General features: G+C 48.0%; 1 protein-coding gene across 2 annotated transcripts in view; it reads left to right on the top strand.

Moving 5' to 3' along the window:
* LOC109884467 (receptor-type tyrosine-protein phosphatase epsilon) overlaps positions 1-16,253 on the top strand; it is a 150,904-nt gene that overhangs the window by 62,115 nt on the left and 72,536 nt on the right. For both annotated transcript variants that reach the window (XM_031821276.1, XM_031821277.1), the window contains exon 2: positions 9,224-9,637. The gene's annotated coding sequence lies outside the window, so the exon portion shown is untranslated. The remainder of the gene's footprint in view (positions 1-9,223; positions 9,638-16,253) is intronic.

Raw genomic sequence — 16,253 nt, 5'->3', positions numbered from 1 at the left:
GACTGTGTTGGACAGGGATACAGTGTTGGACAGGGAGACAGCTGAGACAGTGTTGGACAGGGAGACAGCTGAGACAGTGTTGGACAGGGATACAGCTGAGACAGTGTTGGACAGGGAGACAGCTGAGACAGTGTTGGACAGGGATACAGCTGAGACAGTGTTGGACAGGGATACAGATGAGACAGTGTTGGACAGGGATACAGCTGAGACAGTGTTGGACAGGGATACAGCTGAGACAGTGTTGGACAGGGAGACAGTGTTGGACAGGGATACAGCTGAGACAGTGTTGGACAGGGAGACAGCTGAGACAGTGTTGGACAGGGAGACAGTGTTGGACAGGGATACAGCTGAGACAGTGTTGGACAGGGAGACAGCTGAGACAGTGTTGGACAGGGATACAGCTGAGACAGTGTTGGACAGGGATACAGATGAGACAGTGTTGGACAGGGATACAGCTGAGACAGTGTTGGACAGGGATACAGCTGAGACAGTGTTGGACAGGGAGACAGCTGAGACAGTGTTGGACAGGGAGACAGTGTTGGACAGGGATACAGCTGAGACAGTGTTGGACAGGGAGACAGCTGAGACAGTGTTGGACAGGGATACAGCTGAGACAGTGTTGGACAGGGATACAGATGAGACAGTGTTGGACAGGGATACAGCTGAGACAGTGTTGGACAGGGATACAGCTGAGACAGTGTTGGACAGGGAGACAGCTGAGACAGTGTTGGACAGGGAGACAGTGTTGGACAGGGATACAGCTGAGACAGTGTTGGACAGGGAGACAGCTGAGACAGTGTTGGACAGGGATACAGATGAGACAGTGTTGGACAGGGATACAGCTGAGACAGTGTTGGACAGGGATACAGATGAGACAGTGTTGGACAGGGAGACAGCTGAGAGACAGTGTTGGACAGTGAGACAGCTGAGACAGTGTTGGACAGGGATACAGCTGAGACAGTGTTGGACAGGGATACAGCTGAGAGACAGTGTTGGACAGGGAGACAGTGTTGGACAGGGAGACAGCTGAGAGACAGTGTTGGACAGGGATACAGCTGAGACAGTGTTGGACAGGGATACAGTGATGGACAGGGATACAGCTGAGACAGTGATGGACAGGGATACAGTGATGGACAGGGATACAGCTGAGACAGTGATGGACAGGGATACAGTGATGGACAGGGATACAGCTGAGACAGTGTTGGACAGGGATACAGTGATGGACAGGGATACAGCTGAGACAGTGATGGACAGGGATACAGTGTTGGACAGGGATACAGTGTTGGACAGGGAGACAGCTGAGACAGTGTTGGACAGGGATACAGTGTTGGACAGGGATACAGCTGAGACAGTGTTGGACAGGGATACAGCTGAGAGACAGTGTTGGACAGAGAGACAGCTGAAACTGTGTTGGACAGGGATACAGTGTTGGACAGGGATACAGCTGAGACAGTGTTGGACATGGATACAGCTGAGAGACAGTGTTGGACAGGGATACAGTGTTGGACAGGGATACAGTGTTGGACAGGGAGACAGCTGAGACAGTGTTGGACAGGGATACAGTGTTGGACAGGGATACAGCTGAGACAGTGTTGGACAGGGATACAGCTGAGAGACAGTGTTGGACAGAGAGACAGCTGAAACTGTGTTGGACAGGGATACAGTGTTGGACAGGGATACAGCTGAGACAGTGTTGGACAGGGATACAGCTGAGAGACAGTGTTGGACAGAGAGACAGCTGAAACTGTGTTGGACAGGGATACAGTGTTGGACAGGGATACAGCTGAGACAGTGTTGGACAGGGAGACAGCTGAGACTGTGTTGGACAGGGATACAGTGTTGGACAGGGATACAGCTGAGACAGTGTTGGACAGGGAGACAGCTGAGACTGTGTTGGACAGGGATACAGTGTGGACAGGGATACAGCTGAGACAGTGTTGGACAGGGAGACAGCTGAGACAGTGTTGGACAGGGATACAGCTGAGACAGTGTTGGACAGGGAGACAGCTGAGACAGTGTTGGACAGGGATACAGCTGAGACAGTGTTGGACAGGGATACAGATGAGACAGTGTTGGACAGGGATACAGCTGAGACAGTGTTGGACAGGGATACAGCTGAGACAGTGTTGGACAGGGAGACAGCTGAGACAGTGTTGGACAGGGAGACAGTGTTGGACAGGGATACAGCTGAGACAGTGTTGGACAGGGAGACAGCTGAGACAGTGTTGGACAGGGAGACAGTGTTGGACAGGGATACAGCTGAGACAGTGTTGGACAGGGAGACAGCTGAGACAGTGTTGGACAGGGATACAGCTGAGACAGTGTTGGACAGGGAGACAGCTGAGACAGTGTTGGACAGGGATACAGCTGAGACAGTGTTGGACAGGGATACAGATGAGACAGTGTTGGACAGGGATACAGCTGAGACAGTGTTGGACAGGGATACAGATGAGACAGTGTTGGACAGGGATACAGCTGAGACAGTGTTGGACAGGGATACAGATGAGACAGTGTTGGACAGGGATACAGCTGAGACAGTGTTGGACAGGGATACAGCTGAGACAGTGTTGGACAGGGAGACAGCTGAGACAGTGTTGGACAGGGAGACAGTGTTGGACAGGGATACAGCTGAGACAGTGTTGGACAGGGAGACAGCTGAGACAGTGTTGGACAGGGAGACAGTGTTGGACAGGGATACAGCTGAGACAGTGTTGGACAGGGAGACAGCTGAGACAGTGTTGGACAGGGATACAGCTGAGACAGTGTTGGACAGGGATACAGATGAGACAGTGTTGGACAGGGATACAGCTGAGACAGTGTTGGACAGGGATACAGCTGAGACAGTGTTGGACAGGGAGACAGCTGAGACAGTGTTGGACAGGGAGACAGTGTTGGACAGGGATACAGCTGAGACAGTGTTGGACAGGGAGACAGCTGAGACAGTGTTGGACAGGGATACAGCTGAGACAGTGTTGGACAGGGATACAGATGAGACAGTGTTGGACAGGGATACAGCTGAGACAGTGTTGGACAGGGATACAGATGAGACAGTGTTGGACAGGGAGACAGCTGAGAGACAGTGTTGGACAGTGAGACAGTGTTGGACAGGGATACAGCTGAGACAGTGTTGGACAGGGATACAGCTGAGAGACAGTGTTGGACAGGGAGACAGTGTTTGACAGGGAGACAGCTGAGAGACAGTGTTGGACAGGGATACAGCTGAGACAGTGTTGGACAGGGATACAGTGATGGACAGGGATACAGCTGAGACAGTGATGGACAGGGATACAGTGATGGACAGGGATACAGCTGAGACGGTGTTGGACAGGCAGACAGTGTTGGACAGGGATACCGCTGAGAGACAGTGTTGGACAGGGAGACAGCTGAGAGACAGTGTTGGACAGGGAGACAGTGTTGGACAGTGATACAGCTGAGACAGTGTTGGACAGGGAGACAGCTGAGACAGTGTTGGACAGGGATACAGTGTTGGACAGTGAGACAGCTGAGACAGTGTTGGACAGGGATACAGCTGAGACAGTGTTGGACAGGGATACAGCTGAGAGACAGTGTTGGACAGGGAGACAGCTGAGTGACAGTGTTGGACAGGGAGACAGCTGAGAGACAGTGTTGGACAGGGAGACAGCTGAGAGACAGTGTTGGACAGGGATACAGCTGAGAGACAGTGTTGGACAGGGAGACAGTGTTGGACAGGGAGACAGCTGAGAGACAGTGTTGGACAGGGAGACAATTTCATATGGCTCAGTTGGTGCCTCTACCAAAGCTATGATGCATTGACTGTATTGTCAAGAAATACATTTTATCAGGAATATATAGAGTTGTGAGGATCCACAGCCCTGATACTTGATCTACAGGCTGCTGTTGAGTCTCTCAGCTCAGTTAACTGTTGGAACGGATACACGGAGTGTGTCAATAATGCCTTCCTCTGCTTTGGCTGACTGCCTCCTCATCCTCCTCCCCTCAGTAACACAGCTCTCTGCTGGACTGATGCTCATCCTCCTCTCCTCAGTAACACAGCTCTCTGCTGTGGCTGACTGCCTCCTCATCCTCCCCTCCTCAGTAACACAGCTCTCTGCTGTGGCTGACTGCCTCCTCATCCTCCCCTCCTCAGTAACACAGCTCTCTGCTGTGGCTGACTGCCTCCTCATCCTCCCCTCCTCAGTAACACAGCTCTCTGCTGTGGCTGACTGCCTCCTCATCCTCCCCTCCTCAGTAACACAGCTCTCTCATGGACAGATCAGATAGATATCCTGATTCCTATTGGCTGATGATGGATGCTTGAAGTCCAGTGAAATCCTTTTGACTGTTATATGAGATCAGCACAATACTCTATGCTCATATCCCATTGGCTGGCTGTGTGTCAGCTCATATTCCATTGGCTGGCTGTGTGTCAGCTCATATTCCATTGGCTGGCTGTGTGTCAGCTCATATCCCATTGGCGGGCTGTGTCTCAGCTCATTTTGCATTGGTTGGCTGTGTCTCAGCTCTTTTTCCATTGGCTGTCTGTGTGTCAGCTCATTTTCCATTGGCTGTCTGTGTGTCAGCTAATTTTCCATTGGCTGTCTGTGTGTCAGCTCACCATCTTCCAGTATCTAGATCTGTGTGATGTATGTCTGGGTAGGTGTCATGTCACTGCTATCTGATTAACTCCCATAATAACTCTGTAGTCCTCCTGAGAGACAGAGGCTTTTAATACCTGCACCAGTTCATCACGGCCTCGATGACGAGTCCCAGACGGTACCTTATCCTGATGTAGAGTCCTGTTCTGGACCAGGGTTCTGGGGGATGGGCTGACCAGGGTTCTGAGGGATGGGCTGCCGTTCCTGATATAGTGTACTGTTCTGGACCAGGGTTCTGGGGGATGGGCTGCCGTTCCTGATATAGTGTACTGTTCTGGACCAGGGTTCTAGGGGATGGGCTGCCGGTCCTGATGTAGTGTCCTGTTCTGGACCAGGGTTCTGGGGGATGGGCTGCCGTTCCTGATATAGTGTACTGTTCTGGACCAGGGTTCTAGGGGATGGGCTGCCGGTCCTGATGTAGTGTCCTGTTCTGGACCAGGGTTCTGGGGGATGGGCTGCCGTTCCTGATATAGTGTACTGTTCTGGACCAGGGTTCTAGGGGATGGGCTGCCGGTCCTGATGTAGTGTCCTGTTCTGGACCAGGGTTCTGCGGGATGGGCTGCCGTTCCTGATATAGTGTACTGTTCTGGACCAGGGTTCTGGGGGATGGGCTGCCGGTCCTGATGTAGAGTCCTGTTCTGGACCAGGATTCTAGGGGATGGGCTGCCGGTCCTGATGTAGTGTCCTGTTCTGGACCAGGATTCTAGGGGATGGGCTGCCGGTCCTGATGTAGTGTCCTGTTCTGGACCAGGGTTCTAGGGGATGGGCTGCCGGTCCTGATGTAGTGTCCTGTTCTGGACCAGGGTTCTGGGGGATGGGCTGCCATTCCTGATGTAGTGTCCTGTTCTGGACCAGGGTTCTAGGGGATGGGCTTCCAATTGGGACGCACATCCTAGGACTACACTGTCATATCTGTCAGCTCTCCTGTCTCTTTCACATTCACACACACGCGCACACATACACACACCTACACACACACCTGCATACACCTACACACACACACACACACACACACACACACACACACACACACACACACACACACACACACACACACACACACACACACACACACACACACACACACACACAGCCCAACAGAACCATGCTGTTAGTCGGTCTTGCTTGCTGACCCCTGTAATGAGATCTGTTCTTGCAGAGAGAAAGTGTCCCAGTCAGCAGTCAGCGTTCGGCCTGTCATCTGCTGTTTAGAGGTTACAGAGTTCTGTTCTGTTGTCATCCTGGTTTGATGGAGCAGCATTTTCACACCTTCACTATGCAGCCTTAAACTCTTGAGCTGAAACAGGACTGGAGAGACACACCTCTTGAGCTGAAACAGGACTGGAGAGACACACCTCTTGAGCTGAAACAGGACTGGAGAGACACACCTCTTGAGCTGGAACAGGACTGGAGAGACACACCTCTTGAGCTGGAACAGGACTGGAGAGACACACCTCTTGAGCTGGAACAGGACTGGAGAGACACACCTCTTGAGCTGAAACAGGACTGGAGAGACACACCTCTTGAGCTGGAACAGGACTGGAGAGACACACCTCTTGAGCTGGAACAGGACTGGAGAGACACACCTCTTGAGCTGAAACAGGACTGGAGAGACACACCTCTTTGACTCCAGATAGGACAGCCGCTGTCACGGACTGTGATATGTATAGTGATTCTATATGTACTGTGATAACGTGAAAACACGTTGGCTCACTATTTAAATAGAAGATGGAGATCCGGGCTAGCTATACGATGAAAGGTTTTGGCGCAGGTACAGCCGACTAACGTTAGCTAACGCTACCTACAGTAGCAAAAAATCTATACAAAATAAATACTTGGGATTCAAATATTTATATATATCATCTAAAAATAATATTGCGATATGTAACTATCAACCTCCCCCCCTCCCCCTGATCACTACTACATATCTCCCCATCAGAAACAGCCAATGTCCATGGTAACAGTCTCCCTAGGACCAGTACCCTCCCTCCCCTGCCTGGCTAGCCAACAGACCGTCACCGTAGCAACCACGGAACCTCGGAATGCGCAAGCATTCTCTCTCAGAATCTTTGCCTTTCCACGGTGTTCTTTCCTTGGTAGATACATTCTGCTCCTCACTGACTTCCCTCCTCTCCCACTCTTCTGACTCCCACACCAGCACATTCTCCCCTTCTCCCTCCCTCACACCTGCCCTGCTCTCCATGTTCCTCTCTCATATGTTCAAGCTAGATATCCCCCTAGGGTTGTAAGAGATTATATTACATATCACACAGCCACAGTTTCTCCATATAGATTGTGTGTGTGTGTGTGTGTGTGTGTGTGGCTGTGTGTGTGTGTGTGTGTGTGTGTGTATGTGGCTGTGTGTGTGTGTGTGTGTGTGGCTGTGTGTGTGTGTGGCTGTGTGTGTGTGTGTGTGTGTGTGTGTGTGTGTGTGTGTGTGTGTGTGTGTGTGTGTGTGTGTGTGTGTGTGTGTGTGTGTGTGTGTGTGTGTGTGTGTGTGTGTGGCTGTGTGTGTGGCTGTGTGTGTGTGTGTGTGTGTGGCTGTGTGTGTGTGTGGCTGTGTGTGTGTGTGTGTGGCTGTGTGTGTGTGTGTGTGTGTGTGTGTGTGTGTGTGTGTGTGTGTGTGTGTGTGTGTGTGTGTGTGTGTGTGTGTGTGTGTGTGTGTGTGTGTGGCTGTGTGTGTGTTTTTCATACAGGATAATCATTCTAAAACCAACTGGGTAGAAAAGCTAACATCTGAAACCTGCTAGAAGTAGACTTTGGTTCACAGAGTCTGTTTCAGTCAGTAAATGTATCCAGCTACACATCTAACACTGATCTGGGATCAGACTAAATATAGTGGTAATGAAATATGAAGAGGATTCATACTGAGACACCGATCTGGGATCAGACTAAATATAGTGGTAATGAAATATAAAGAGGATTCATACTGAGACACTGATCTGGGATCAGACTATATATAATAATAATGCTCTATTAAATTACTCATCTTTTTCGGCCAGAATTGACTTCCTCTACATGACTGGTACTATTATATATCAGGAGAATTAGTAGTGATGGTTCCTCTACATGACTGGTACTATTATATATCAGGAGAATTAGTAGTGATGGTTCCTCTACATGACTGGTACTATTATATATCAGGAGAATTAGTAGTGATGGTTCCTCCACATGACTGGTACTATTACATATCAGGAGAATTAGTAGTGATGGTTCCTCTACATGACTGGTACTATTATATATCAGGAGAATTAGTAGTGATGGTTCCTCTACATGACTGGTACTATTATATATCAGGAGAATTAGTAGTGATGGTTCCTCCACATGACTGGTACTATTCTCCTTGTTGTTGTTTTTGGCACCACTTGGGTCCATTATTAAACTGTTCTACTTTATCTTTCACCTCTGGGCTTCTTCTTAATCTCCTTTTAATTCATGTCTCTTTCATGGAGCTGCATGTAATGAACCCAACAGTACGTCTTAGAGGGGTCCAACTCCCACTGAGACGTTATGACAATAGTCATGACATCACACGCCAGGCACCTCATTCCCCTTTAGGGGCTCGTCTTCCCTCACTAAAATGTCCCGAAAGGGGTTCATTGGGTCTCTTCATATTATGTGGCCCTTTAAATGGCTCTGTTTAAGACAGCAGAGAAGCCTTGTTGTTAGCAGTGTGCTGCTCCCTGTTTACTGTGGCATCCATTAGGACGACAGGAGGAACCTCTCCTCCTCCTCTCCCTCTACCTTTGTTTAGCCTGTTTTTTCTATAAAAGCCACATAATTAAATGTCTGACATCCTCTCATCCTCCTCTCCTCCTCTCATCCCCCTCCCCTCCTCTTCTCATCATCCTCTCATCGCTTTCTCCTCCTCTCATCCTCCTCTCATCCCCCTCTCCTCCTCCTCTCCTCCTCTCATCCCCCTCTCCTCCTCCTCTCCTCCTCCTCTCCTCCTCTCATCCCCCTCTCCTCCTTCTCTCATCCTCCTCTCCTCCTCCCCTCTCCTCCTTTTCTCCTCCTCTCCTCCTCTCATCCCCTCTCCTCCTCCTTCTCTCCTCCTCTCCTCCTCCTCTCCTCCTCCTCCTCTCATCCCCCTCTCCTCCTCTTCTCCTCCCCTCCTCCTCTCATCCTCCTCTCATCCCCCTCTCATCCTCCTCCTCCTCCCCTCCTCCTCTCCTCCTCTCATCCTCTCATACCCCTCTCCTCCTCCTTTCCTCCTCTCATCCCCCTCCCCTCCTCTCATCCCCCTCCCCTCCTCTCATCCCCCTCCCCTCCTCTCATCCCCCTCTCCTCCTCCTTCCCACCTCCTCTCATCCCCCCTCCTCCTCTCATCCCCCCCTCATCCCCCCTCCTCCTCTCATCCCCCTCTCCTCCTCCTTCCCACCTCCTCTCATCCCCCCTCATCCTCCTCCTCCTCTCATCCTCCTCTCCTCCTCCCCCCTCCTCCTCTCATCCCCCCTCATCCCCCCTCATCCCCCTCTCATCCTCCTCTCCCTCTTCTTGTTTTCCTATCAAAGCCACATAATTAAATGTCCTGACATCCTCTCCTCTTTTCTCTCCCTCTCTTTCTCTCTATTCCTGTAATAAAGGTGGTGACCATCCCTTTAAGAGCGGCTCCTGTAATAAAGGTGGTTGACCATCCCTTTAAGAGCTGTGTGTGCAGTGTGGATATAGTGTGAACCTGCCCGGAGAGCTGGATTGTGGAGCAGCGAGTGTGTCTCTGCCTGGCTCACTCCTCTCACACACACCTTGCCGCAAGCCTGGACAGAGGGACACAGAGACAGCAGCTACCCACTGAGCCTCTCTCCTCCCTGGGCTGTGAGACCGGACCTCAACCCCCTCCCCCTAGCTGAGGATCAGGAGACCCACCACTAGAGACCCACAGCAGACCTCAGAGCAATGTGACCACTGACTGAACCAAGCCAGGACCAAACAGGCTGTTATGGATCTGAGAAGAAGAAGGAACAGAAGAAACAGCACGCTGTGAATCCCTGCTGGTCCAGGTACTGTCCATAACATCTGGTCCAGGACCTGTCCTTAACATCCCCTCTAAACCCTGCTGGTCCAGGTACTGTCCATAACATCTGGTCCAGGTACTGTCCTTAACATCTGGTCCAGGACCTGTCCATAACCTCCCCTCTAAACCCTGCTGGTCCAGGACCTGTCCATAACATCCCCTCTAAACCCTGCTGGTCCAGGTACTGTCCATAACATCTGGTCCAGGTACTGTCCATAACATCTGGTCCAGGTACTGTCCATAACATCTGGTCCAGGACCTGTCCATAACATCTGGTCCAGGACCTGTCCATAACCTCCCCTCTAAACCCTGCTGGTCCAGGACCTGTCCATAACATCTGGTCCAGGACCTGTCCATAGCATCTGGTCCAGGACCTGTCCATAACCTCCCCTCTAAACCCTGCTGGGCCAGGACCTGTCCATAACATCTGGTCCAGGACCTGTCCATAACCTCCCCTCTAAACCCTGCTGGTCCAGGACCTGTCCATAACATCTGGTCCAGGACCAGTCCATAACCTCCCCTCTAAACCCTGCTGGTCCAGGACCTGTCCATAACATCTGGGCCAGGACCTGTCCATAACATCTGGTCCAGGACCTGTCCATAACCTCCCCTCTAAACCCTGCTGGGCCAGGACCTGTCCATAACATCTGGTCCAGGACCTGTCCATAACCTCCCCTCTAAACCCTGCTGGTCCAGGACCTGTCCACAACATCTGGTCCAGGACCAGTCCATAACCTCTCCTCTAAACCCTGCTGGTCCAGGACCTGTCCATAACATCTGGTCCAGGACCTGTCCATAACATTCCCTCTAAACCTTTTTTAAAGCAAACCTCTAGCCTTGGTGCCAGTCTGTTTTTTTTTTGGGCCAATTCCTTATAGAATTGTCACGCCATGTCTGGCTTGACAGACTGATCTGGGACAAGGCTAGCAAACATCTATTGGTGTAAAGCAAACACACAGACTGATCTGGGACCAGGCTAGCAAACATATATTGTCCTACCAAGAGTGTCTGAATAGCTCTTTATCAAAAGCTCCTCTCTACAAAGTTAACTACAGATTCTGAAATGTTGTGAGTTGGTGCTGATCATTCCTCATAGTGTCTCTCTGCATAGTGGGAATGCTGCCATGGTTACCGGGGCTAGTGGTCAGATAGTTATCTCTCTGCATAGTGGGAACACTACTGTATCACTTTGGTTACCAAGGCTAGTGGTCAGATAGTTATCTCTCTACATAGTGGGAACACTACTGTATCACTATGGTTACCAAGGCTAGTGGTCAGATAGTTATCTCTCTGCATAGTGGGAACACTACTGTATCACTATGGTTACCAAGGCTAGTGGTCAGATAGTTATCTCTCTGCATAGTGGGAACACTACTGTATCACTATGGTTACCAAGGCTAGTGGTCAGATAGTTATCTCTCTGCATAGTGGGAACACTACTGTATCACTATGGTTACCAAGGCTAGTGGTCAGAAAGTTATCTCTCTGCATAGTGGGAACACTACTGTATCACTATGGTTACCAAGGCTAGTGGTCAGATAGTTATCTCTCTGCATAGTGGGAACACTACTGTATCACTATGGTTACCAAGGCTAGTGGTCAGATAGTTATCTCTCTACATAGTGGGAACACTACTGTATCACCACGGTTACCAAGGCTAGTGGTCAGATAGTTATCTCTCTACATAGTGGGAACACTACTGTATCACTATGGTTACCAAGGCTAGTGGTCAGATAGTTATCTCTCTACATAGTGGGAACACTACTGTATCACTATGGTTACCAAGGCTAGTGGTCAGATAGTTATCTCTCTGCATAGTGGGAACACTACTGTATCACTTTGGTTACCAAGGCTAGTGGTCAGATAGTTATCTCTCTGCATAGTGGGAACACTACTGTATCACCACGGTTACCAAGACTAGTGGTCAGATAGTTATCTCTCTGCATAGTGGGAACACTACTGTATCACTATGGTTACCAAGGCTAGTGGTCAGATAGTTATCTCTCTGCATAGTGGGAACACTACTGTATCACTATGGTTACCAAGGCTAGTGGTCAGATAGTTATCTCTCTGCATAGTGGGAACACTACTGTATCACTATGGTTACCAAGGCTAGTGGTCAGATAGTTATCTCTCTGCATAGTGGGAACACTACTGTATCACTATGGTTACCAAGACTAGTGGTCAGATAGTTATCTCTCTACATAGTGGGAACACTACTGTATCACTATGGTTAAGACTAGTGGTCAGATAGTTCCTTATGCTGGAGTTTCTGGAGGAAACAGGAAATGACATATTACTGGGAACAGGAAATGACATATTACTGGGAACAGGAAATGACATATTACTGGGAACAGTTACTGTAGTGTTGTTGTTGTAACCATATAAATATATTCCACTTATTGCTGCCTCTCCAGTGGCGCAGCGGTCTAAAGCACTGCGTTGCAGTGAGGCGTCACTACAGACCCGGGTTCTATCCCAGGCTGTGTCACAGCCGGACCGTGACCGAGAGACCCATGTGGTGGGGCACAATTGTCCCTGCTTATTCCGGGTTACGGGATGGTTTTGGCTGGGCCGGGATTTCCTTGTCCCATCGTGATCTAGCGACTCCTTGTGGCTGGCCGGGAGCCTGCAATCTGACTTTGGTTGCCAGCAGGACGGTGTTTCCTCCGACACATCGGTGCGGCTGGCTTCCGGTTGAAGCAATGTGTCAAGAGGCAGTGCAGCGATGGGACAAGACTGTAACTACCAATTAGATGTCACGAAATTGGGGAGAAAAAATATAAAAAGTTGTTTATTTCTATGGTTGAATCCTCACGTGAGTTAAAGTCCTAATGATACCAAGTATACTATTCCAGATAGTTACAGATAGTTACATACTATTCTAGATAGTTACATACTATTCTAGATAGTTACATACTATTCCAGGTAGTTACATACTATTCTAGATAGTTACATACTATTCTAGATAGTTACATACTATTCTAGATAGTTACATACTATTCCAGGTAGTTACATACTATTCTAGATAGTTACATACTATTCCAGATAGTTACATACTATTCCAGATAGTTACATACTATTCCAGATAGTCGCATACTATTCCAGATAGTTACATACTATTCCAGATAGTTACATACTATTCCAGATAGTTACATACTATTCCAGATAGTTACATACTATTCCAGATAGTTACATACTATTCCAGATAGTTACATACTATTCCAGATAGTTACATACTATTCCAGGTAGTTACATACTATTCCAGATAGTTACATACTATTCCAGATAGTTTCATACTATTCCAGATAGTTACATACTATTCCAGATAGTTACATACTATTCCAGATAGTTTCATACTATTCCAGATAGTTTCATACTATTCCAGATAGTTGCATACTATTCTAGATGGTTACATACTATTCCAGATAGTTACAGATAGTTGCATACTATTCCAGATAGTTTCATACTATTCCAGGTAGTTACATACTATTCCAGATGGTTACATACTATTCCAGATAGTTACATACTATTCCAGATAGTTACATACTATTCCAGATAGTTTCATACTATTCCAGATAGTTGCATACTATTCCAGATAGTTTCATACTATTCCAGATAGTTACATACTATTCCAGATAGTTTCATACTATTCCAGATAGTTACATACTATTCCAGATAGTTACATACTATTCCAGATAGTTACATACTATTCCAGATAGTTTCATACTATTCCAGATAGTTACATACTATTCCAGATAGTTACAGATAGTTACATACTATTCCAGATAGTTACATACTATTCCAGATAGTTTCATACTATTCCAGATAGTTACATACTATTCCAGATAGTTTCATACTATTCCAGATAGTTACATACTATTCTAGATAGTTGCATACTATTCCAGATAGTTACAGATAGTTAGATACTATTCTAGATAGTTACATACTATTCCAGATAGTTACATACTATTCCAGATAGTTACATATTATTCAGATAGTTATTCCAGATAGTTACATACTATTTCACATAGAATCATACTATTCCAGATAGTTACATACTATTCCAGATAGTTACATACTATTCTAGATAGTTACAGATAGTAGAATACTATTCCAGATAGTTACAGATAGTTGCATACTATTCCAGCTAGTTACAGATAGTTCCATACTATTCCAGATAGTTACATACTATTCTAGATAGTCGCATACTATTCCAGATAGTTACATACTATTCCAGATGGTTACATAGTATTCCAGGTAGTTAGTCAGGTAACTACTTTGGATTTGACTGAGAACATACGAGATGTTTACCTTGTGACTTTGTTCTTAATCATTTATAATAGCGTGTGTAAGAAGTATACATTTTAAAAAATGTCTTCCTGTTTACATTCCCGGGGACATTTCCAGCGCGTTGACATTTTGTGCCATTTATCGTGTTTACAGACTGATCTGTCTCGTGGACAGAGACAGGGACAGAGACATGGACAGAGACAGAGACATGGACAGAGACATGGACAGAGACGTGTTTACAGACTGATCTGTCTCGTGGACAGAGACAGGGACAGAGACATGGACAGAGACAGAGACATGGACAGAGACAGGGACAGAGACGTGTTTACAGACTGATCTGTCTCGTGGACAGAGACAGGGACAGAGACATGGACAGAGACAGAGACATGGACAGAGACAGGGACAGAGACGTGTTTACAGACTGATCTGTCTCGTGGACAGAGACAGGGACAGAGACATGGACAGAGACAGAGACAGAGACATGGACAGAGACAGGGACAGAGACGTGTTTACAGACTGATCTGTCTCATGGACAGAGACAGGGACAGAGACATGGACAGAGACAGAGACAGAGACATGGACAGAGACAGGGACAGAGACATGTTTACAGACTGATCTGCCTCGTGGACAGAGACAGAGACATGGACAGAGACAGAGACATGGACAGAGACAGGGACAGAGACGTGTTTACAGACTGATCTGTCTCATGGACAGAGACAGGGACAGAGACATGGACAGAGACAGAGACAGAGACAGAGACATGGACAGAGACAGGGACAGAGACATGGACAGAGACAGAGACAGAGACATGGACAGAGACAGAGACAGAGACAGAGACATGGACAGAGACAGAGACAGAGACAGAGACATGGACAGAGACAGAGACATGGACAGAGACAGAGACATGGACAGAGACAGAGACAGAGACAGAGACATGGACAGAGACAGAGACATGGACAGAGACATGGACAGAGACAGAGACAGAGACATGGACAGAGACAGAGACAGAGACAGAGACATGGACAGAGACATGGACAGAGACAGAGACAGAGACAGAGACAGAGACAGAGACAGAGACAGAGACATGGACAGAGACATGGACAGAGACAGGGACAGAGACGTGTTTACAGACTGATCTTCTCGTGTGTAATATGAAACGTCTCTGTCAGGAACACGGTGGTTGGGGAGGGAAGAGGAAATGAAATGTAATTCATTCTGCAGATAAAAGGTTAGATTAGACACACTGCCTTAAATGGATTTCATCCCAATGTTGTTCTGCAATCTGTCTCACCTCAGTGTGTGTGTGTTTGTGTCTGTGTGTGTGTGTGTGTGTGTGTGTGTGTGTGTGTCAGTGTGTGTGTGTGTGTCTGTGTGTGTGTGTGTGTGTGTCTGTGTGTGTGTGTATGACTGTGTGTGTGTGTGTGTCAGTGTGTGTGTGTTTGTGTCTGTGTGTGTGTTTGTTTTGTGTGTGTGTCTGTGTGTGTGTGTTTGTTTTGTGTGTGTGTCTGTGTGTGTGTGTTTGTTTTGTGTGTGTGTCTGTGTGTGTTTGTGTGTGTGTGTGTCTGTGTGTGTGTGTATGACTGTGTGTGTGTGTGTGTCAGTGTGTGTGTGTTTGTGTCTGTGTGTGTGTTTGTTTTGTGTGTGTGTCTGTGTGTGTGTGTTTGTTTTGTGTCTGTGTGTGTGTGTCTGTGTGTGTGTGTGTGTGTGTGTGTGTCTGTGTGTGTGTGTTTGTTTTGTGTGTGTGTGTCTGTGTGTGTGTGTTTGTTTTGTGTGTGTGTGTGTCTGTGTGTGTGTTTGTTTTGTGTGTGTGTGTGTGTGTCTGTGTGTGTGTGTTTGTTTTGTGTGTGTGTGTCTGTGTGTGTGTGTGTGTGTTTGTTTTGTGTGTGTGTGTGTTTACTGACTGTGTGATATACCATAGATATTAAAACAGAGGGTGAGGGAGGGACGATGGGGGAGAAAGAGAGACAGAGACATGGACAGAGACATGGACAGAGACATGGACAGAGACAGAGACAGGGACAGAGACAGGAACAGAGACGGGGACAGGGACAGAGACAGGGACAGAGACATGGACAGAGACATGGACAGAGACATGGACAGAGACGGGGACAGAGACATGGACAGAGACAGAGAAATGGACAGAGACAGAGACATGGACAGAGATGGGGACAGAGACATGGACAGGGACAGAGACATGGACAGAGACAGAAATGGACAGAGACAGGGACAGAGACAGGGACAGAGACATGGACAGAGAAAGAGACATGGACAGAGACATGGAAAGGGACAGAGACAGGTACAGAGACAGG

This window comes from Oncorhynchus kisutch, unplaced genomic scaffold, assembly GCF_002021735.2.
Source record: "Oncorhynchus kisutch isolate 150728-3 unplaced genomic scaffold, Okis_V2 scaffold3953, whole genome shotgun sequence".
NCBI lineage: Eukaryota > Metazoa > Chordata > Actinopteri > Salmoniformes > Salmonidae > Oncorhynchus > Oncorhynchus kisutch.
Note: the sequence above shows the minus strand (reverse complement) of the source record. Positions and strands in the feature narration are given on the sequence as shown.